The sequence below is a fragment of the Mustela nigripes genome, chromosome 14 (assembly GCF_022355385.1).
Source record: "Mustela nigripes isolate SB6536 chromosome 14, MUSNIG.SB6536, whole genome shotgun sequence".
In the NCBI taxonomy this organism is placed as follows: domain Eukaryota; kingdom Metazoa; phylum Chordata; class Mammalia; order Carnivora; family Mustelidae; genus Mustela; species Mustela nigripes.
The window spans coordinates 47,480,288-47,502,764 of NC_081570.1; the positions used below are offsets into that span (position 1 = coordinate 47,480,288).

Genomic DNA, 22,477 nt, shown 5'->3' on the forward strand with positions numbered 1-22,477 from the left:
AGGGTGCATGCGGTAGCCTTTTTATAGAGAATCAGTCACCTTTTCACCTTTCCTAGCTTCACAAAACCCAGCTGAAATGCCCTGGCTTCTGGAAACTTTCACTGTATCTCCTTTATTAATTGCATTGACTTCTTATCCATCCACTGTTCTAGATTGGTCACCTCTTGAAGGCAGAAACTTTTTAATTCTTCTTAATTTTAACTTAACTTTCCCCACAACACCTAGCCTAGTGTCTAGAACATAAAGATGCTGATAAAAATGCAAGAAGCCTCTCCAAGTCTCCTATACCTGGAGGAAGTGGGCATGGCCTGTTGAGGCAAAAGAAGAAATGGTTGAGTGTAGACTCTGAGGCCAATCTGCATGAGTTTGAATCTTGAACTTGTCCCTTGCTATCAGTGTAACCTAACAAACATATTTCACAGTGCCTCAGTTTTCTCATCTATAAATTGAGAACAACAATGGGACCTACATCATAAGGTGGTTATGAAGAATGAGTTAATAAATGTAGAGTCCTAGAAAGGTGCCTGGCATAGAGTGAACACTCATTAAAATTTAGCTGCTATAAAAATGATGATGATGTAGTAGGTGGTGATGTGGTGGTGGATGTTGATGTTGGGATGATGATCTGTCTTCTGGAATTAGTTCCCTCTTGCATGGTCTTCTAGGCCAGTGAAGAGAAGCCATATGTGGGTTCCTGACTGGGAGATCCAAGCTCAAGTCTTTGCTCTGCAAGCTGAGTGAGCTTTACCCAGCTGATTTCCCTTTACTGAGATTTGTTTCTTCACAAACGAGTGTGACCCCACTGAGTTGGGAGGAAGTCATGAAATGGGGAATGTTGGAAGAAGCATGGTTGGAACACAATGCTTCCTTCTGGAGGTCTTCTGTGGCCACCATCCCTGAACTGGGTTAGGCACCCTCTGTGCTTTCTCAAGCCATGCATTCATTCCCAGAGACTTCCTAGGTGAGCACCTACTATGTGCTGGGAGGAGAGTCATGAACATGACAAAATCCTTGCCTTCTTGGAACTTATGTTCTTGCGGGAAGACAGAGTAGAAATAATTAAATAATAGCCTAACTCAAGTTGGTAAGTATGGGAGGATTCAGGGGATACCTTCCTAGGCATAACCCCTCCATTCTTGACATACTGTATTATCACTGCCCATTCATGTATGGGTCTTCACCTCTGCTGTGAGCTCTTACAATGTAGCTCCCATACCCAGTATAGTACCCATTATACCGTAGGGGCTCAAAGCTCATGATTGAACTCTTTCTGTAATTAAACCCAATGATCACTATAGCATTTGCACTTTTCTAATTATGATTTTTTCCTCTAATAAATAGTCACTAAAAACCTATTATGTATTAGGCTCTGGCCTCTCAAAGCCAAAGAGAGAAGCCTTTGATATAGTTCTGGAACATTCTAGCCTAGCTGGGTAAGCCCTGTGGCAGAGGCTTGCATAAGAGCAATGGGGAATCCATGAGGATCCACTTGTTGTAGCTCCTGACTCCTTCAGGGGTCCTTTGAGAAGTCAGACCTCACAGGGTGAACAGAGTAGCAGGATTTTTATAAATCCAAACTGTGGATCCAACAGCAATGGCTTATGTCCCTGATGAGGCTCTGTCTTCTCCTCAGGCCTGTTCAGGGGTCATACCAGTTCTGCTGGGCTCTGTCATTTCTCCACCGAAAACATGCATGGGGCCTTAGGACTCAGTTTCCTAACCTGGGGTTCCAAGTGCAATCCAAACAAACCATGCTTTGTCCCACAACTTTTGTATCCATTCAGCTCTGTGATTCACTCTGTACATGGTCACGGGCCTCAAAGTCTCCTACCTCCAGCTCCCTCATCCACAGAATGGAGACTGATTTAATTGACTGGCCTTCACCATGTGCTTGCTTCCATCACCCATTCAACAAATATTGACTTAATGTCCATTATCTCTTAGATGCTCTTTCAGATGCCAGAGATACAGAAATAAGTCTGAAATGAAGGTCCTTGCTTTCACACACCTTATATTCAGATAGGTAATAAATTTAAAAAAATCATCAAAAGATAGTATATCCGATGGTGGTTAAATGTGAAGAAGACAAAGCAGGGAAGAAGGACAGAGCATGCCTGAGGCAGTGGTTCTAGAATCGGAATTTTAAATATGGCACCACGGAGGGCCTCCCTGAGACGATGGCGTGAGAGCGGAGATATAAAGGAGGTGGGCAGCAGGTCTTGGAGAGCTCCGGGACAATCTCCCAGAAGGAGGGAAGAACAGATGCTCAAATTTACCCTCTTCCTTTCCTTCTTTTCTTTTTGTCTTCATTTATTTCTTCATCCCAGATATTTTTAGGATTATGCTAGGTACCATGAGCTGAATCATACCTTGCAGATAGGACGAAGGTTGCATACTTCAGGGTCTCAAGACCTGTTCATAGAGACAGACAAGATAAACCGAGTTTTAGTGGAGGGTGTTAACAGGTTTCTGTCAGAGGAAGAATAACGGATTCATGACGAGAAGACTTTGGGCAGTCAGGTGAAGCCCATGGACCTCTTTTCAGAGTCACATTTTAAAATACATAAAGTAAAACATATAAAACAGCAAATGAAGCTGATTATTTTTAGAAAGAATTAATAACATATACAGAAACATCAAATTGGTAATATTTATGAGTTTTTATTTACATATGAAATGATCAGATCTATAGGTATATTAATGATGGAAGTTTCAAAATATTGATGAGGATAGACAGTTTGTGACATCTGCAGTAACTCCAAAGGGCTATGAAAACTTGTGTGATTCTATTGCTGATAAATCACACGTGTAGTAGCTATCAGTGTGATTTGAGCCTACATCCATAACCAAAGGAATGGTCACCTTTTAGGCAGAGGTTAGTGAATATAAAAATGCATTTTCTCACCCTTGCAAGTTCTCAAAGCTCCCGAATTCCACCTGAGGTTAAGAACCTGGGTGCTAGAGGTATATGTATGGTGGGCTCCAGGGGTCAGAACCTTTCTAGAGGTGGTAACTTCATAGCTGCGGTCCAAGGGAGGAGGAGTCAGAGTTAGTGAGGGAAGTAGGGGTGCAGGGGAATCCAGGTAAAGGGAAGAACACCAGGCAGTTTGAAACAGTCTGTCTCCTTGGGGGAGATGAAGTTTCGTGTTGCAGGAACTCAGGAGTTGTGTAGGACTGGGTGAGAAATGAGGCAGGAGAGGCAGACGATAGGATCAGATCATGGAAGGTCCTAGGTTCTAAGCTACAGAATTGATCTGGAAGGTGGAGGGTGGGGGAGCCCTTGATGGATTTAAGCAAAAGAGGGACATGTCACAATCAGAGCTACGTATGTCAGAAAGATCTTTTTGGCAGCTGTGAGGCTGATGGATTGGAGGGGAGGGGCAGGGAACGGGAGGAAAGCAGAGGTAGGAAGCTGTTTTAATTAGTCTGGCCCAGTGGGACTCTTATGTTCCAGGCAGTGTCCATAGGGCTAGAGAAGAGAGATTGGTACTTGGGACGTGTATAAGCCATGAGAACCTGCAGAACTTGTGATAGGACGGGGTGGGGCAGCAAGGGAGCGATCAAAGCAAGGTGTTAACAGGTGAGCCTCGACAGGCAGAGGAAGAGATGCCACGGACTGCAAACCACCTGCTCACTGGTACCTCTGGGCCTTTGCAGAAGCTTCTTCCTCTTCTGGGGATCCCCTCTCCTCCCATGCCACCCCCTTTCCTGGCTCAGATCACCTCCCCAGGTGCACCTCTTCGTTTTACTAGAAGCCCTTTGTAGAGGTGGCAGGTTATCTGTGAGCTGCTGCCTGAAGGTCAGAAGCCTTGCCTCAACCTGTCTGGACACCGACAAGGCCCCATCCGGGGCAGAGCCCCTTGGGCCCCTCTGGTCCTTGATGTCAGTCACAGAGCTTGCGCCCGTGGGACATCAGCCTGGTGACGAGACACGTCCCAGGGAGCCGCCCATCCGTCCACAAGCCAACAGCAGTTGGGCTGGAAGTCAACCCGAATGTGGAAAGGGAGAGATCTGGTGTCTGTTGGAGCCCCCCCGCCTCCCCCCCAGCCCCCATGCCAGTGTGCATAGCACTTTCCGGAAGAGGATTTCCCCTTGGGGAATGGGAATAGCGGCCCAGGCCAAGGGGAGATAGAGAACAGCCTGTGCTTTCCAAAGGACTTCCTTCCGTGGTCTTATTTATTTAAGCTTCATAACAACCCTTGGTGGGTGTATGTGCGCGTGCGTACGTGCGTCTGTGTGTGTGTGCTGAGACACGCACACACACACTCACACACACACTTTCTCTGATTTAAAGATGAGAAGAATCCAGCCACGGAAGCTAAGGGACTTGTCAAAGGCCACCCAGTGAGTAAGAAACAGGGTGGGTGGGGCAGAGAGTTGGGAATGAGCACCTCCCCACAGGTCTCTGAGGTCAGGGATTAGGGATTGAGGGGGTTCAGTGGGGCAAGAAGCGTGGCCACAGTTTCCCAGGAAGTCTCCCTGCTGCTGTTCTTTCTGTCCCTTTTCCAGCCCGGCCACACCCCGGCTGCAGTCAGGTCCTGACGCACCATGGTGGGGAACAATGGCTCCCAGCAGGGGCCACCGGCATGATTTGTCCCGTATCCATCTGCAGCCTCCTCTCCTGCCATCCACTCTTGCCTAAACCAAGTCCTACACTCAGGCTTTTGTTCAGTGAAACATGCCCTTTCTTTTGTCTAGGGAGCGGGGCATGGGGAGAGAAGGAGGGACGCCTCTTTCCGTAATGACGTTCTCTTTCCATAATGACATTCTCCAAGAGTGTCAGCTTCTCCTTAAGGTTAAGGTAATGCATTGTAGGACAGTAAAACCACACTGGAAAAAGTGTGAATGCAGGATCTTGAGACAGTAGAGAAGGTACATTTTAATATGCAACTTGCCCCAAACCAGGGGTGCTACCTGGCCCCCGGGGTTAGCACCGGCGCCTTGTTGGCACACCAGATGGCTCAGGGCATCTTTGTGGAAGGACTCGGAGAAGGAGAGGTATAAGGCTTCAGAGACAAGTCTGTGCCCCACCTCGTCACTGGTCCTTCCCCTTGGGAATACAGTAGGCTGTCACCTGGGCCAAAAGCACAACTGTGAGGGAGAGCAAGGAGGAGGAGGCTGGGTATGAGGAAGAGGAGGAGAGGAAGGGAAGGGTCTGGAGAGGGGAAGTGGGACACAGGAGGGGGAGCGGAGGAGGCGGGAGGAGGATTCATGGTAGGAACTTAATTGCCTCCAATCCCTGGATCTCTTGCACCTGCTGGAGAAGCCCAGCATGCCCTCAGGAGGAGAGCCTGGAGGCCTGGTAGTCTCCACACCCACCTCTGGGGAAGCCTGGGCAGAGACTGGGCTTCCGGGGTGGAGCTCCCCCTCCCAGCTCTGCTACCTTAGGGGCAGACCCTGAGAAGACACACTTCCTGGGCCAGGCCCAGGGTCTGAAGAGCCAGTGGGGTGAGGGGACAGGTGGGCAGCCTGCCCTGAAAGCCCTAGGATGGTGACTCAGAGAAGGAACTTCTGCTGGAAGACTCTTGAGCCGCAGCAGGTACAGGGGTGCCGGGTTGGGCAAGAGGACTGAAAACTTTAAAAAGGGCAGGGTTGGAGGAGCTGTTCTGTACAGACTTAGACGTGAGAGAACGCAGAGCTATGGGAATAAAAGGAAGCCTCCCTCGGTGGAGAACCGCCTTGTTGCCAGACACCGAGTGAAGTGCTGGAGAGATGGAGATTATTACCGAGGCCGCCGTGGCTCGCATGCCCACTGTGAGCGTGGGCTTTTCCACCATTCCCCTGTTTAACACCTGCCGCCACCTCCACAGGGCAGGCGCAAGGATTGGCGCCTAACAGCAGAGGAGGCTCAGCAGGCAGAGCCCCTCCTCGAGCCCTCCTTGCGCTCCAGCTGCACCGAGGGAGGCCAAGGAGGGTCAGCGACCTGTCACAGCAAAGAGCACCTGGCACACCGTAGTGCTGGCAGCAGGGCTGAACCCATTTATAGGATTTCCAGTCAGGCGCCAGCTGCCCAGGCCTTTTCTCAACCGGTGGCAGCTTCTTGTCTTTCTGCAGTGCCAGGTCACAGCTGGCCCTTCCAGAAGGCTGTCGGTGCCCAGGGCCGTGGCTTTGCTCAGTCATCTCCCGGGGTGGTCGTGACAGGGCACCCGTGTGCTGATGGAGCCCACACGCTGACAGAGATGGTGGGGAAGGAGCCTCCAGGAGGGAGGGAGGAAGGGCCCGGAGGAGCCCGTGGCGGGTGGGGCCTGGAGGGAGAGGGCAGGCTCAGGGGACTGGCTTCCTTGTAAACAGTGCAGCCTGAGCTAAAAATACCCCTGCCCTAGACAGGGCATGCTGAGCTCCTCAGGTCTCCTCCAGAGCCTTTCCAGGGGTCGCGGGCCCTTTCCTGAAAGGTCAAGGGGATGGGACGAAAGTTGACTTGTGAAGAGTAGGATTTCCTTAGCAAGGGAAGTATAACAGTATTTCCTTCCTCGGCCAAACAGGAGGAGGACACTCGGTGGGTTTTCGCAGCAGCAACAACAATAAAAGCAAAAAACTTTTGTAGTTGTTGTTGTTGTTGTTACCCTGGGCCCTTGTTCCCTCTGTCGCAGTCTGAGACCTGGGCCTCACTCAGGTCCATGGTCTGGGCCTGCGTTCCCAGCCTGGGTTCGGGAACCCGGAGAAGGCCCCTGGGCTGGAATTTCCAGCTGTTCCCTTTATTGGGTGTGGGACCTATGACTCAGCCGCTTGATGCCTCAGTTTCTGCAATTGTAAAAGGGGATCATGCTAGTGTTGAGTTCAGTCAGGTGTGAAGAGGATTAAATGAGATGCTATTTATAAGGCTCTTAGCACAGTGCCTGAGACATGAGAAATTTTCAAAAGATGCTTATTATGATGGTATCTGGGAGGATATGACTGTTTCCTGAACTCTACATTAAGACCTAGTTTCAAGGGAAATTTAGTATGTAGGCAAAGAGGGGTGTGGATAAGAAGAGGCAGAATGGGTCAGAATCATAGAAATCTGAACTTTGACAGACAGGGAAACTGAGGCCCAGGGAACAGAAAGGAGTAGCTCTGGGCCAGACACAGTATCAGCAGCTGCCTGTGGGATCAATTTAACATAACCATGTAATGAGACCACTAAAACTCCTGGGTGACTCTAAGGCTGTCCTCCTAGGAGTTAGGAGAACAAGGCCTTTTATTTGTAGAGCAGTTTGAAGTTTGGAAAGCCTTCTGAAAGGGGGAGACAGACCTGAGCAGACCACTGCCAGGGGATTAAGCTCCATGATGGGGATCCTTGAAACGCATGTACAAATAAGTAGCCAAAACAGACCTCATCTTGGTGGGGAGGGGGGTGGTGAAGTTCTGTATCCTTAGGCCAAGCCCTTGAATCTGAGGCCCAAGCAGGAAGAGTTTTGCTTGGCCTAAAAGAAGACTCTTTTAACCCTGTGCCATCCAACACGCTAGACACTAGCTAGACATGGCCTTCGAACCCCTGAAATGGGGCTAGTCTGGATTTCAAAGACTTCTTTTAACAAAGAAAAACATATCCCATTAACCACTTTCTTACTGACACCATGTTGAAATACTATTTTTAGATCCACTGGGTTAATCAATTAGATGTTATTAAAGTGAATTTTGCCTGTTCTTTTTTCACTTTTTTTTTTTCCCCTGTAGGTTCTGGGAAATCTTGAATTATGTACATAGCTTGCAATCTCCTTCTGTCTGTCAGTGCTGTTCGAACCACCGCATGGGTGCAAGAACAGAGCAATCTGTCTTTGCAGGTAGTAAGTCTCTCAAAGCTGGAGATGTTAATAAAAGGTGTTGTTCATGCACTCATTCGAGTAAGGTGGATAATCCCTGTAATCCCTTCCGGTTCTGACTCAGCTGTGATTCTCACACAAGGCTTTGAGGAGCACTTGTTCTGAGGAACTTGAAGAGATGTTTTATAGGAAAAAGATTGGTGATCAATTTAATATGGGAAATTTTTGGTGGGGAAAAAAAAAAAAACTAAGTTCCTTTGCCCTAAGATTTCTCAGAACCTTCTAGACACCAACCTCCACTGTAGGTCTTTATAACAGGGACACTTTCACAGAGCATGATCAGGAAATAATTTATTTAAGTTCATTCCTTGAGAATCGTCATCCTCAAATTCTCAAAAGAACATGGATTCTGTCGTCAGACATCACTGAGTTCAAATCCTGGCTCATGTCCTAGGTGGCCTTGGACCCATGATTTCACCTTCATCAGCTGTAAAATGAGAGGAAGCACCAACCCCCCCCCCCCCCCCCCCCCCCCCCCCGCCGTATGGCTTTGAAGGTTACCCTGTAAAGCATAGAGAAAATTTAATGCCTGACACAGAGAAGATATTCAGCAGAAGGTAGCTCTACTTGATGACAGCCCTGTGGCTTCCCTAAGCCAGGCTAGCTGAGTGGAGTCTCCATCCTGGCAGCCCTAGCAGCTGCCGGCGCCTCTCTTCCCTTAGCAGCAGCGAATAAGAAATTCAGTTCATGATGGCGGTATTGCAGGGGGAGGGGTGACATAGGAAGTGTCTTCAAATCTGGTGTGATTTTATAGGTCAAGTCAGCTTCCAACCTGAGACAACCATTTCCTTCTCTCCCTCCCCACCTCACCCCTCTCTGTCAGTCCTGGCCAAAGGAAGCTGCGGCCAGGCCTGGCAGGCTGCCCCCTGCTCCCCTCCTCTGCTCAGTTCCCGTTTCTTTAGGCCTCGGAACCCCCAGCAGATGGGCTGTCCTTATCTTCAGGCTCCAGGCCAAAGGAGGGACCCTCCGGTCATGGTCACGTGCAGCTCTCTGGAGGGAGGGCGACCTTGTCAATAAACACAGCCTTTGCAGAGGAAGCCAGGAGTGGGAGGGAAAAGAATCCTTGAGATTTTGGTGACTGGGCCAGGCTCAAAGTCCACCAGCCATAACCTTTACTGGCCATTTCTGTGAGGAATTGCCAGTCTGTGCAGCTTCCCCAGAAAGAAATCCACGCAGGCCTTTAAATAGCCCTGGGAGCGGGGGCGTTCCCAGTGTGCGGCTGGCTTGATTCAGGCCTAATCCTGGCCCAGGACTGACCTTTCACAGTTTACAGAGCACTTTATCTCTGGGCTCAGTGGAGTCTCACAGAGCTCTCCCTGGAGTGGAGAGGTTTAGCATCAGCCTGATTTACAAATAAGGAAACTGAGGCTCAGATTATAAGTGACTCGCTCCCGGCTACCCAGCTGGTCAAGTATGGGCATGACTCTAGGCATGAGATCTGTGCGTACTCTGATACCAAGTCCAGAGAGATCTGTCCATCACACCACAGTGTCTCCCACCATGGGTCTTCCTTTGTGCCCAGCATCGAGCTCTAGGCTCTGGCCTGTTTCTCCTCAGAGAAGCCCACATTTCAGAGAGGAGTGGAGATCACATAAATGCACATAAATGCATCTCAACATAATGATGCTCACGGAGTGAAACCACTCCAAAAAGTGTACATACTCTGTCCTTCCATTTGTATAAAACTATGGGACATGCAAACCAATCTACAGAGACAGAAAGCAGCTGGGTGTTGGTTTGGAGAAGGGAGCTGTGAGGAAACCTTTGGGGTGATGGACATGTTCACTATCTTGGTGATGCCAATGGTTCTCAGGTCCCTACCTGTGGAATGGTGCACCTCAAATATGTGCAGGTTATTGCAAGCCAATGGCACCACTTAAAGCTATTTAAAAAGAGGAAAATAAGAGGAAAAAAGAATGAAGGAGGGTGGCGGACATGTCATAAAGAACTGGAAGAAGTGTTAAAATGGAGACCCAAATTTCCTCAGGTGTATGGGGAAGAAGAGAGAGATTCTTTCTCTAATTGGAGAGATCAGGAGAGAGTTTTTGGAGCAGGTGCCTGACTTGGGCTCAAGGTCTGGAGACGTAGGCTTAGGTTAAGAGAGATCAGGGTAGAATATGCAGGTGGAGTGTGCTCAGGGAATAGGGAGTGGACTTGTCTCCTCTGTGACCCCTGTCCCCACTTTCTTCCCAATCCTTAGAGGCTGGAGGTTAAAACAGTTGTAATTCTCTCTTTTCTGCAGAATCGGACCCACACCCTACTTGGCAGGCAGTTGGCTTTGCTAGTAAGATTCCTGCCCTCCCCCACCCCACCGTGTAGCTCATCCCACAAGTCTGCTGAGACCCTATACTTCACGTGGGACTCCTGTCCTCTCCTCTTGCCTCTCTAAACTCAACGGCCAAGTCCTGGCTGACTGGACCACCGACAACCCCAGTTTCCGAGGGCCTGGCCGCCCTCACTCATGTCAGCCTCTTCTAAGTCCCACCAACCGAAGCAGCTTTGGGGCCATTGGTGTGGCCATGCAATGGGATTCTCTTCCACACCCTTTGGCTTAGTAGCAGGCATGTAACCACTGGAGAATTTTGAATAATGAGTTTATTCAAAAATGCTATGATAAAGCAGTAGGAAATTTGAGAATTGTGACAGTGTGGTACACTGCTTGCTCCCCAAACAGAGTGCCAGTCGTTGGTCTTACAGTTTGTCAAACACTAGCTTGGGTTTGGATGATCCCATTATTCCTGTCTTTACATAAGAGACCGTTCCCATGACATTTGAAACCCACATATGAAATTGTGGGCTAGCTCTTGCCTTTTAATTTCCTTGGCATGCTTGTTGATTTTAAATTGCTCCTTTCCCCCCAAGTTTCCTTATTAATTAAATAAATGGGACAGCCACATTCCCTGCATCTCATTCAGTGCTTGAATGTGAGCTTAGTTCTGGAGTCGGCTTTCCAACCTCGGCTTAAGGGACATTAGTCACTCAGAGCAAAATGTGGCATTTGAACAGCTGTCTCGGGCTTTCAGAGTCCAGGGCCTACAGGGTTGGAGAAAGTGGGGGTGGATGGAACCAGTATGTATGTACTGAAAACCTACTCCATGCCAGGCACCAGTGACTTTGTAAAGAATGTCTCCTTTAATTCTCTGAATGGCCCGTAATAACGATGTGTTCTTTTTGGTTTGAGATCTGTCTTCTCTGGTACAGCACAGTTAAAAACGTGTCAGACATCATGCAGCTTATGAGTCGTGGAGCTGGGACTTAAACAATCTGATTCTAGAGCTCATACTCAAATGTTGCCCTGTATGCACCTCGTTTAATCCCCCCAAACCCAAGACACAGGCATTGTTATTATCAGATCTGCTTTCCAGATGAGCAGCCAGAAGCTCAAGAAAGCACTTTTCCCAACAGAACCCCCCAAGTGCAGATTAGAATTCTCTGATCCTGGGCCTGTCCGTCCAGCCCTTGTCCATCCTTCGTTAGTTCAACAGATAGTGGCAAGTTTATTCTATCCCAGGGACCGTCTTGTCCCTAGAGATGAAAAGATGTGGCCTCAGTCAGTTAAGTGTCTGCCTTCTGGTCAGGTCATGATCCCAGGGTCCTGGGATTGGCTCCCTGCTCAGTGGGGAGCCTGCTTCTCCCTCTCCTCTGCCCCTCCCTGCTTGTAATCTCTCTCTTCCTCTCTCTCTCTCTCTGTCTCTCTCATTCTCGCTCTCTCTCAAATAAATAAATACAATCCTTAAGATACAAAATGGAGCCCCTGTTTTTCAAAACCCAGAATCCAGAGAGGAAGGGAAAAGACCTCAATGACAATGAGAAACACAGTTGCAGTGTGAGAGGTTGCTATAAAGAACTATAGGAACCCAAATGAAAAAGCATCACGCTGCCTGCTGAAGGAAGAAAGGAAGGCTCTAGAGAGGAGGGCCGTGGCACCCACAACTATGTGCTCCCCAGACGGAAAAAGGGAGGGGGGTACTTGAGGCAGAGAGACAGACCATCAAAGGCAAAAGGGAGCATAAAATAATAGCCGCTCATTAATCGATGCCCACCTACCACGGCTTTCAGTACCTGCTCTGTAATCCCCAGGACAGCTCTGTGAGCAGGTGTTATTCACAGGCACACAGAGGTCTCATCTCTGTGCCTGTGCTCTCACAGTACCTTGCCCACAATCGCACAGCACTAAGGAATCAAGCTGGGATTCAACCCTAGGCAGCCTGGCTTCAGAGCCCACGCTCTCAGCGACTCTGCTCAGAGTTTGGGGCCACTGGCCAGGAGTTCCTCATGTGTGGGCCAGGCCATGAGACTGGCCACATAAGCAGGAATTAAGTCCAAAGGGTCTTCCTTTCCTCAGAAGAACTTAGCCGTTCTGGAGTCAAGGACCCTGGACCTTTTGGGTTTCATAAAAATAATCATGCCATCTCTTGTGCAGGCGCATATGTGTGCACACAGCCGAGGACCGCCGTCCACCTTTCTCTATAATGACATGTCAACATTATTTGCTATTGATGGAACCACATCTATTTACTGTCGGAATATTGGTGTCTTCTACCCAGTGGGATTCTCCTGGCTTCAATGTCAGTATTTGAATCCATTTTCTGCATTCCCTTGCCAGACTGGGAAGCGCTGGGGATTGGGGGGTTGGGGGGGGGCATTGGAGGGTGCAGGGGGATGGACAGAGGTCTTGTCCACCTTCTCCTTCGTCATCCCCCCAGGACACAGCACTGGGCCTGGGACATGGTAGTTACACACTAAATATTTGTTGAGTGAATGACTATTTGTGGAATGAACTCTGGGCCTTTGGTCCATAACTTATGTAGTGACTAAATGAATTAATTATGACTTAACAAATCTAATTTACCCTCTTTAATTGATAGGATGGGAGGGAATAACATTAGGGTTTTTTTGTTTTGTTTTGTTTTTTAACATTAGGGTCTTTTGAAGGTGAGAAATGTAGACATAATTGGTCCAGATGAGTGGTTTATAAAATGAAACTGTACTTTTGGAAAATCTTGCCTTTGGGGGTTTTGATTCAGTGGGTCGGAGGTGGTGCTTGAGTTTCCCAGGGGATTCTGAAATGACCAGGTCAGTATGTGGGTATGCACACGTGAATCCCTTCCTGTCCTGTTTTTGTCTTTTTCCTCATCTCCCTCCACTTGTGCTGGACTTCCTTGCGCGATGGGAGTTTACGACCTCACAAAGTAGGCTGCCTGACCCACTGGCACAACAACGGCAGTAATAGTAACAGGGACAGCAACCGGGGGACATAAACCAAGCGTTTCTTGTGTGTTAGTTTACTGCACATGGGTTACTGAATCCAAAGGCCAGGCATTATTTACCCCCATTTCACAGCTAAAGAAACTGAAACTGAAGTTCAGTGGTTGACTCAGTGTCTCAGAGGTGGTGAGGGGCAGGCCTGGAATTCCAGCCACCCTGGCTTGTCTGCCCGTGTGCTTCTCTGGGGCCCTGGAGCGGGTCCCGACTGGTGGTGGAGGCGTGGGCGGGGGTTTTAGGGCCTCCTCAGGCCGAAGGCAGCCAGGCCTGCCACATCCGCAGGCGGCCCAGGCTCCAGACTCTGCTCCGCCCAGCCCTCTGATCCTTCCCCATAGAAGGTAAACCCAGGCAGGATCCCATGAGGGCTGGCTGGGCCTGGTGTCCCGCTGGTTTCAGTTTCTGAAGAGCCCAGCCTTGAGCAAACACAGGCGGGAAGGTTTCTGGAAGCCTTCCCAACAGATAGCAGATTAACTCCCTGCTGCCTGGGAGCCACCCACGGCGGGGGGAAGGGCTGGTTTACCAGCAGGCAGCCTCCTTGGCAGTCCTGGCGTCTCCACTGGTGGGCAGGACACCCCTAGCTTCCCAGAACCACCTGAAGCCTGAGAAGGCACACAGTGACCTGCCAAGATGCCAGGACTTCTGGGCGGCTCAAGGTTCCAGCTCAAGCTAGGCTCTCTTCAGGACCTCTGGGCTTGGGGAGAAGGGGTTGAGGCACCCCCCCAACCCCACCCTCCAAATATGATGCATCTCCCTGCCTCAGCGGGCCCCTTCTCTCTCTCACTAGGGCATTCTTGTTCCAACATGTTAGCAAACCTCTTTGAATGTTTGTTTTCTTTCTGAGAAAGAGGCTGAGGGACATTGCCAAGACCAACATGAACTCAAAACACAGGGCATTCTCTGTTTGCCGGGTATTTTTCTGGACAGACAGACCTGGGTCTGAAAACCAGTCCTGCTACTTCCTAGCCAGTGACCTTTGTGTAAATTTCTTAACCTCGCTGAAAAAATGGGGATAATGATACTTATCTTTAAGATAGGTTCGGAGTAGATTAGATAAATATAGATTATACATATTAAGTACTTAATGCCCTCCATCAATGGCAATTAACATTATCATTAATTATATTATTATTATGAATGACTAATAACCCACTCGGGATTATTACTAATGCCACTGTGAGCATAAGTGCAAAAAAATAAGCTCAATTAAAAATTTTTACGGAGGCAAATAGTTTTATAATAGGTAAATAAAGAAAGAGGAACAACACTGGGTTGAGAAGTATATACACATGATCTCATTTAATATTCAAACAGGTACACAAGGCAGGCATTATTATCCCCATTCTACAGAAGAGGAAGTTGAGGTTTCTGTAGGGTAAGTAACTTGTCCTTCTCACACACTGAGTTAATGTCTGGTGTCCTGGCCTCCTGCCTCCCTGGTGCCCCTGAAAACCTGCCGCTTCCCACCTGCCTATCTCAGCAAAGATGCTTCTATCTGTAGGGAATACCCCTACGCTCAGCAGCTTAGAGGAAAACAAGCCACTTTTGGAAACTGGCTAAAGGCCGCCTCCTCCAGGAAGCTTTCCTAGTTTTCTCACTCCTCACCTTGCAGAGTTAAACCCTCCCTCTCTCGCTCTCCTGGGGCCTGAAGCCTGTGACTACACACTCTTGGGGGTTTTGTCTCTCCTCTAGAAAGTAGGTTCCTCTGAAGGAGACACCATACACTTTTTTTTTTCACTTTAGGAAGGTTGGTATATGTGTGTGTGGTTAAGGACCCAGGCTTTCAAGCCCAAGCTCACATCTAGGCTTTACTGCTGGCTGGAAGTGAGGCTTGAGTAAGTAACTTAACTTCTCTCTCACTTCTTTTATCCATAAAATGGAGATTAACAATAAGATCAGCCTTCTGAGGTTGCTGTAAGGATTGAATGAGTTAGTATATGTAAGGAAGATAGGATCATTGAAGGTCCTGAATGTTGCTTCTTAACAGAAAACAGAGACATTAAAAGAACACTACTGAACATGGGAGGAAGCACCAGGAGACCTAAGGTCTCATCAGGAATCTCTCTATAGCTTACTGGACTTAGTGGATTTGGGCCTGTGATTCCTCTCTCTGAATTTACTTTTCCTTGTGCAAAATGGGAAGTTTGGCTCCTGCAGCTAGATGGTCTTTATTGGGTAATATTCATTGGTATTGATGACCAGTTCTTTGCCTATAGGACTTTTCCCATGTCATGTTCCCGGGGGGAGGTCTTATGCAGAAATAGATGACTGGTTCACCATTGGCAGCACAAAGCTCACCCACTGGCGGATGCCCGCGCTAACTGTGATGATTGCCAGCTTTTCCTGATCACATACTAGTACCTGGCATTGGGCCACATGACTTCATGATCTCGTTTTTTGTTTTGGTTTGGTTTTTTGTTTTTTTTCCTAAAAAACCCTCTAAAGAAGGAATTATTATAATCGTTATTTTACAGCTGAGATAACAGAGGCTCAGAGGTTGGAAATAGACGAGGAGGAGAATCCACATCTGTCAGACTCCAATTCCCTACAGCCTGAAAGAAACCGTTCCAGAGCATGGCTGTCCAAATACCTCTGGGGACAAGGAGACTTTTATCTTTCAAGTTGGTCCATTTATTAAGCATCCCAAGTAGCTGAAAAGTATACAGCTGCCATTTTCACGTGAGCTTCATGACTTTGGACTTGGTCTTCAGGCAGATATGATGGGGTGGAGAATGGAGGGAATTAAGAGTATAAATTCCCCCAAAGAAAATCACTGGGAGCAGTTTCCAAGAGGGTGGTCAGAAGACAGAAGCCCCCCACTCTCGCCTCTCTGGGTCTGGCCCAGAGCCTCATCCATAGAGTCCCATTTGGGAGTAGATCTGGGAGATGCTAAAATACTCTAGTCCAGCCTACGTTGTGATTGGGCTGAACTCAAAGCATCAGAAATTTGTGCCCATAATCACTAGTCGATTGAGATACCTTCCTTTGGGGGTGGTGTTTGAGGTACAGGGAGTCAGGGAATACATTAACAAAAAGTTTAAAGCAAATCAGGACTGCAAACCTGAAGAGAGAAATTTGATCCAGGATGGGTGACTTTTCCTGGATTTGTTTGGTTTGCTCTCTTTCCAGAAACAAATAGCCTGCTAGACTAGCTCCAGAGACTTATCAGTTATAGCAGGATGAAGTCTAAGCTCCTTGGGGCGGCATTCAAGGCCCTTCAGCTATCTAGTCTCAACCCACACTTAGTCTCTTCTCCCACCATATTCCCAGGCTCATTCCTAGCCAGAGAATTCTGCCCAGTTCTCTGGATACTCCATGCTTTGTTCCTGTCCCTGTGCCTTTGCATATGCTGTTCCTTTTGCCTCAGGGTACACCAGCAGCTATCACATCTAGTAGACACCGGTCTTGTTTTAAAAAGATTTTGACTTTCCTCTTCCACTCCCAAGACTTTTCCCAATAGTGTGTGCACAGAGAAAATCTTCATTGACTCTTTGGAATTATAACTAAATGCACAAATAAACAAATCAAGGAACATCAAGTGGAAACATTGAGAGTTAGGGCTCTGAGTGGCTCCCCAAAGTGCTGTGGAAAACCCAAACTCCCAAGGCTGAGTATCAATGTGGTTTGGAAAGTCTTACATTGCTTGGGCACTAATTTAAGGATGATACAAGAATGCGCTTTTTCAGTTTGAACAATTTGTTTGCTGTGTTGATGTTATGCTAGATTCTCACAGCAGGACTGAAAGGCATTGTTAGGGGAAGCTCTGCAAGTTGTTCAGGAAGTTGGCCAGGGTGGGGAAGCCTTCCCTGGGGCATTCTGAACATGCCATTTTCATCATAGTTTCAATGTGTAAAGAATGAGATTCAGAGCCCTATTTTTCTTCTATTCTTTTTTTTTTTAAATTTAAATTCAATTTAATTAACAGACAGTGTATTATTAGTTTCTAAGGTAGAATTTAGTGATTCCTCAGTTGCCTATCACACCCATTTCAGAGCCCCATTTTTCACAATAAAATGTTAGCGTGAAGTTGACCATCTGATCTCATTTGCCCAGGAAATTCTGGTTTTCACCCAGTATCCTGACATAACTGTCAGCACTGCCCTTCCATCATCAAGTACCCCAGTGTAGACAAGAAATCCTATGTCATTCTACCTGCCGGCTAACCAAGCTGGAGCTTGCCTATGTGGTTGCTTCTCTAAGGCTTGGCCATCTGTTGGATCTTTCCTTCTTTCAGACTCAGCCTCCCTTCCCTCCTCTGTGACAGAATTAATAGCTCACACGTGCACACTCAGGCCATTGTGTACTTACCTTCCTACACTTCTCCCTCTAGCCACTGGACCTGCTCACCCACGATCACGCGGCATTCTGGGTATCTCCCTGCACAAGTCCTAGACAGGGTAAGTTCTTAACAAGAGGTTGTGGAGTGCATTATTTTGGAAAAAGAAATACCCCCTACAAGGTTTTTGTTTTGTTTTATTTTAGCTAATCATCAAAAGAATAAAAAAGCCTTTATAAGAACTCTTTAAATCTTTGGATGAGAGCACTGAACCGTAGATATGAATACAGAACTCTTCAAAAGGAAAGTCGAGAAGTGTTTGGAAGTGACAAAAAGTATCCAAACGTGACTTTTTATTGCTATTGTTAAATATTAAAGCTGGAGGAAGCCTCTCTGATAGTCCTTTAAATTCAGAATTTGTATAGTGATCCCATTTGTGCTCAAAAGAATTGGAATTACTTTCACTCTTCTGCATCCTTCTGAAACAATTACGTATTACTTTTTTTTTTTTTTTTGAGGAGTATGTTTTTTCCTTAGTAAGCATGTATTATTATGTTTTTTAGAGGGGGGAGAGAGAGTGGGGTGGGGAGGGGCAGAGGGAGGGAGAGAAAGTGAATACCAAGCTGGCTCCTGGCCCAGCACGGAACCCAACCAGGGCCTGATCTCACAACCCTGAGATCACTACCTGAGCCAAAATCAAGAGTCCGATGCTTAACTCACTGAGCCACCCAGGCGAATTACTTTTTGATGTAATAAAGTTTATATTAGGAATGATACAAATATTGAAACAAACAAAAAATATCAGTTTCTCAAACCCTTCGAGAAATTATTTAGACAAACCCTTTTATTTTATATTCCAAAGTCAGGGGAAAGGGTGGGTTGGGTAAGAACTAAGAAACTAACAGAAGCCTAAAGAATTTACGGAATGCAGGGGAAGCCTCACAGTAAGTAAGTGGTAACGTCAGGATCTGGACCCAGTTCTCTGAACCCGTGTCTCTAGATCCTTGCACTGATTCTTTGGGACTGATGAAGGGCCTCTGAGTGGGGACACTCTTGTCTTGTCATACCTGCATTGGGAACGTAGGCTTCATGCTTGATGCTTCAATGAGATTCGCTTGGACAAAGTTAAACTGTACAGCCCCACCGCAAAGGAATCACAGAGAAAAACCGTGTGTCGTTAGGGTTGGGCTTTGGAGTCAGACAAGCTGGGCTTCAGATCCTGTGACCTCACTCGCACCTGACCTTGGTAAGGTTCTTTTACCTTCTCAAGGCTGGGTATCCCCATTTTTCAAATGGGGGTAGCGGCATGTTTCTTGCAGGAACTGATGAAATGAAATACATGAAAATAAATGAAATAGTGTTTGTAAAACACTTACCAGTTTCTGCAAGTAGTAAACATTCGATAAACTATAGGCATTCTTAGTATAATTATGATGACTACTCTACGACGCAACTTGTAGTGAGGGAGAGCATACCGATTCCAAGTAGGAACTTTTGCAGATGGTTCTTTCTGCTCTGCTGCTCAGCTGCGGGTCCCTCCAGTGGCTTCACTTAAGCTTGTGTCAAAGGGGTGGTGATTGAACTTGGAGTCATCCGTGGAGGAGCCTGTGTAACCTCTGGCCGCCCAGGACCCCCCGTCACCAGGCATTTTCCTATGTTCTTAGATTCCTTGATGTTGCTTTTTTTTTTTTGGCTTGGGCTTTGCAAAACTTCCTGGTGGGTAGTTTTAGTCATCCTGCCTAGCAGTTTGCAAGAGTATGTTGTGAAGCTAGAGAGAATAAAAAATGTCCTGATGTGTCAGAGGAAGGGAAAAAGAAGGAAGATGGCGCCCATTTCATTCACGTACAATATTGGTTACTAGGTTTTGATTTTAAATCTTACGGCGACTTTTGTTTCTTTCTTCCATTTTTTATTTTAACCTCCACACAGACATCTACTTATCATTGAAAAGAAAAGCAACCGTGCTCCCCTGGCATTCACCAAAGGCGTCCACTCATTCAAGCATTCACCGACTCATTCGATCTGCATTGTGGGGTCCCTGCGGCATTAGGTACTGTGCTCTGCATAGACGTGCAGGTTACAGAAACTGTTCATGGAATATGAACTCAGTAGACCTGAGTTCACACCTCAGCTTCTTTCTGTCCTATAGCTTTGGTCTTGCACGTGTTGGCCCTCTAACCCTCAGATTCAGCTCCTTCTTTCAAATTCCCTGTCTCAGCCGTGAAAACACCTCATCTTCCTGCCCTGTTCAGAACCTTAGTAATTATTCATTTTCTTCACTTAACCCTCTCCCTAATGTCTGATCAGTTCCCCGCAGTGATGCATGATTTAACTCTTAAATATCTCTTTGTCATTAGTATCACCGTTAATCCATTCGGCAGATATTCACTGAGAGTCTGCTGTGTCCCAGGCTCTCTGCTGGACTGAGGGTACCTGTCCCCAGGGGGCTCTCAGACTGGCCATGTGCACCCAGGAATATACACTTTCCCCTCCGTTGAATGGGTACAATGATTCTAAAACCTGACGCTTAACTTCCCATTTCCTCACTGCCAGACACTGTTTTATGTGGTTTACATGCATTAAATGATTTAAGCACAATAAGCCTAAGAGCTAGGTACTCTTATTATCATCACTTTATAGATAAAGAAACTAAGGCAACAGAGTGAATAAGCAGCTTGTCCAAGGTCACACAGCTAGTTAGCAGTGGAGGTATGGTGCAGTGTCCTAAAAGCTGGCTTCGTAGCCATTGCTATTAACCACCACCAAACTCTGCCTCTGCTCTAGGGGATGGGAGAAAATTTTCAGGGTGCCATAGGAAGAGCTTCTAGCCAGACTGAAGGTCCTTCCCTGAGCTGTTGTCTATGCTGACCCTTCCATGTGAGTAGGGGTGAGCCAGAGCAATTCACCCCATTCCCACTGCCACACCCCTGACCTCAGCCAGCCTCTTCACTGCTCCCTCCCCCGTTAGTCCATTCTTCCCACCTGTACCACAGTGAGCTTTCCAGCCAAAGCTGGTCCTATTACTACACTTCTTACATTTTAGACTGTCTTTCCACCCTCTGTAGGAGATGTCTAAACTCCTCTGCAGGAACAGCGAGTAGCTTTCAGCTTTGCTCCCAGCCTTCCCTGGACTTGGCCACACGGAATCACTTGTGGTCCTCTCAAAGAAACATGCTCACTTGTGCCTCCTTTGGTGGCAAATTCCACTTCTACAGCTCCTATGGATCCTTCCACACTCACCTCCTTTGAGGATGCCTCCTTAGACCCCATTCCCATTGATAGCACTTCCCATTGAAGTGCTTTTGGTGATAAGCCCATCACCCAAATACTCTTAATTTAACTTCTCCCACTGAACTGCAACAGTTGCATTTTGAATCTGTTTCTTTCATCATACAGTAAAACCCTTGAAGAGTTTTCCCCAACTCCTAAAAGAGCTTGGCATCCAGTGAACTTTTAGAATGAATGAATGAATAAATAAATGAGTACTGAGAACAAAGACCATTTTTATGTCTCTTTATCTGTTGCCACTCATAATACAGTGCTAAAGACTAGACAGATCCAGTTAAACTTTGATTCTCCCCTTACACATCTATGGTGCCTAGTCATACCCCCAGCAGAACTGTGAAAAGGTAAATGCTACCCATGAAGTCAAACGCATGTCATGAGAAAAGCACGGGACAAGTGTTGAGGAGATCTGAGATTGTCCTCTAAGCCCTATCACCAATTTAAATATGTGGCCTCGAGCAAAACGTTAACCTCTCTCAGCCTCCATTTCCTTGGCAATAAAACTTCTATGGAAAGTCCAAGAGGGCTTGGATGCTGAAGAACTCGGTCAAGTGCTAGACAAGCCAGCAGTTGTCAATAGCATGATTCCTCCAACTACTCTCCCAACCTCAGTCTAAGTTGGATTTACTCAGTGCTACTACAGGCCATGGGGCAAGCCTTTCCCACCCTTTCTTCTCTTCTTGGTCTGAATCCAGGAAGATTTCCATCTGTACCTTGTCTGCAAGCCAGACTCTGAACCTAGAGTTTGGAAAAACAGGCAAATTATATTCGCCCAGGTGTATCCTGTCTATATACTGAGCTGTGAGGCCAAGTTTGTTCTCAGAATAAAGTGAGTGCACACATGTTCGTGTGAATGTGTGTGCACACACTTTCATTAGCAGGGCAGAGCTCAGGATCATAAAGGTAGCTGTAGAGCAGTGGGGAGAGAAAGAGAGCTCTGGACATGGCATCAGAATTTTGAGTCTTAATTCTGCCACAGTCACTTATGCACTGAGTGGCTTTGGTTTATTCTTAACCTCTTATATAGTCTCCCCCTCATCTCTAATGAGGGCAATGTATTGACCACAGGTTCACTGTCAAGATTAAATGAAATACAGAATGTGAAATAGCTGGTGCAGTACCTGGTGTGTGGTTTGTACTCCATGGATGTTTTCTTATTGATTTTTCTTACCGAGGCTACTATTACTAACCAATATTTTATAGGTGTTTTATATGCCTTGGGTTTATGCAAAGCATCTCACATGTATTCTCTCGTTCTAGTCTCATCACAACCTCAAAAGATAGATATTAGTGTCCCATCTTAACTGGGGGATGGTGGTCTGACAGCTTAAGCAGCTATCTTAAGGTCACCATAGAGCTGGTGATTAGGGAGCCTGGGCACAGATACAAGTCTCTGTATCCTAATCTGATGCTTTGGGGACTTCTGATCCAAATATGTCTGTTCATGTTAACATTTCCTCCCTTATCCTACCAGGAAATTATACTGAAGATGTAAGAATGGGGGGAGGGGGCAAGGAGTTGAAGACTGAAGTAGTAGAAATATAAGCTTAATTGCATAAGTACTCATGCAAACATACACACCAAGAAAGATAATGTTGTGGACGGACACTGGTTTGTTAAGAAGAGGAGTAAGAGGAAGATAAGCACACTGTGTCGTGGCTTAGAGTAATGAACTAATTAATAGATACTGTCCAAAAAGTATAGAGAACAAAAATTATTATATAAAGACATAATTAAACTAGTAACCACTAGAATTGAAATACAAACCATCCTAAATAACAGAAAAGCTACACATAAAAACAATAAATCAAAATAGTTTACAGTAAATGGCATAAATAAATTAATAAAAATA

General features: G+C 46.8%; 1 long non-coding RNA gene across 3 annotated transcripts in view; it reads left to right on the plus strand.

Moving 5' to 3' along the window:
- Positions 1 to 4,239: 4,239 nt before the first annotated feature.
- Positions 4,240 to 22,477, plus strand: part of LOC132001809 (uncharacterized) — a 32,409-nt gene continuing 14,171 nt past the window's right edge. The window contains exons 1-5 of one of the 3 annotated variants that reach the window (XR_009399682.1): positions 4,240 to 4,344; positions 14,379 to 14,439; positions 17,395 to 17,461; positions 19,270 to 19,390; positions 20,406 to 20,827. This is a non-coding gene — a long non-coding RNA (uncharacterized LOC132001809). Of the gene's footprint in view, positions 4,345 to 5,255; positions 5,540 to 14,378; positions 14,440 to 17,394; positions 17,462 to 19,269; positions 19,391 to 20,405; positions 20,828 to 22,477 lie in introns of those variants that run through there. The other 2 variants (XR_009399681.1, XR_009399683.1) reach the window with 2 other exon arrangements.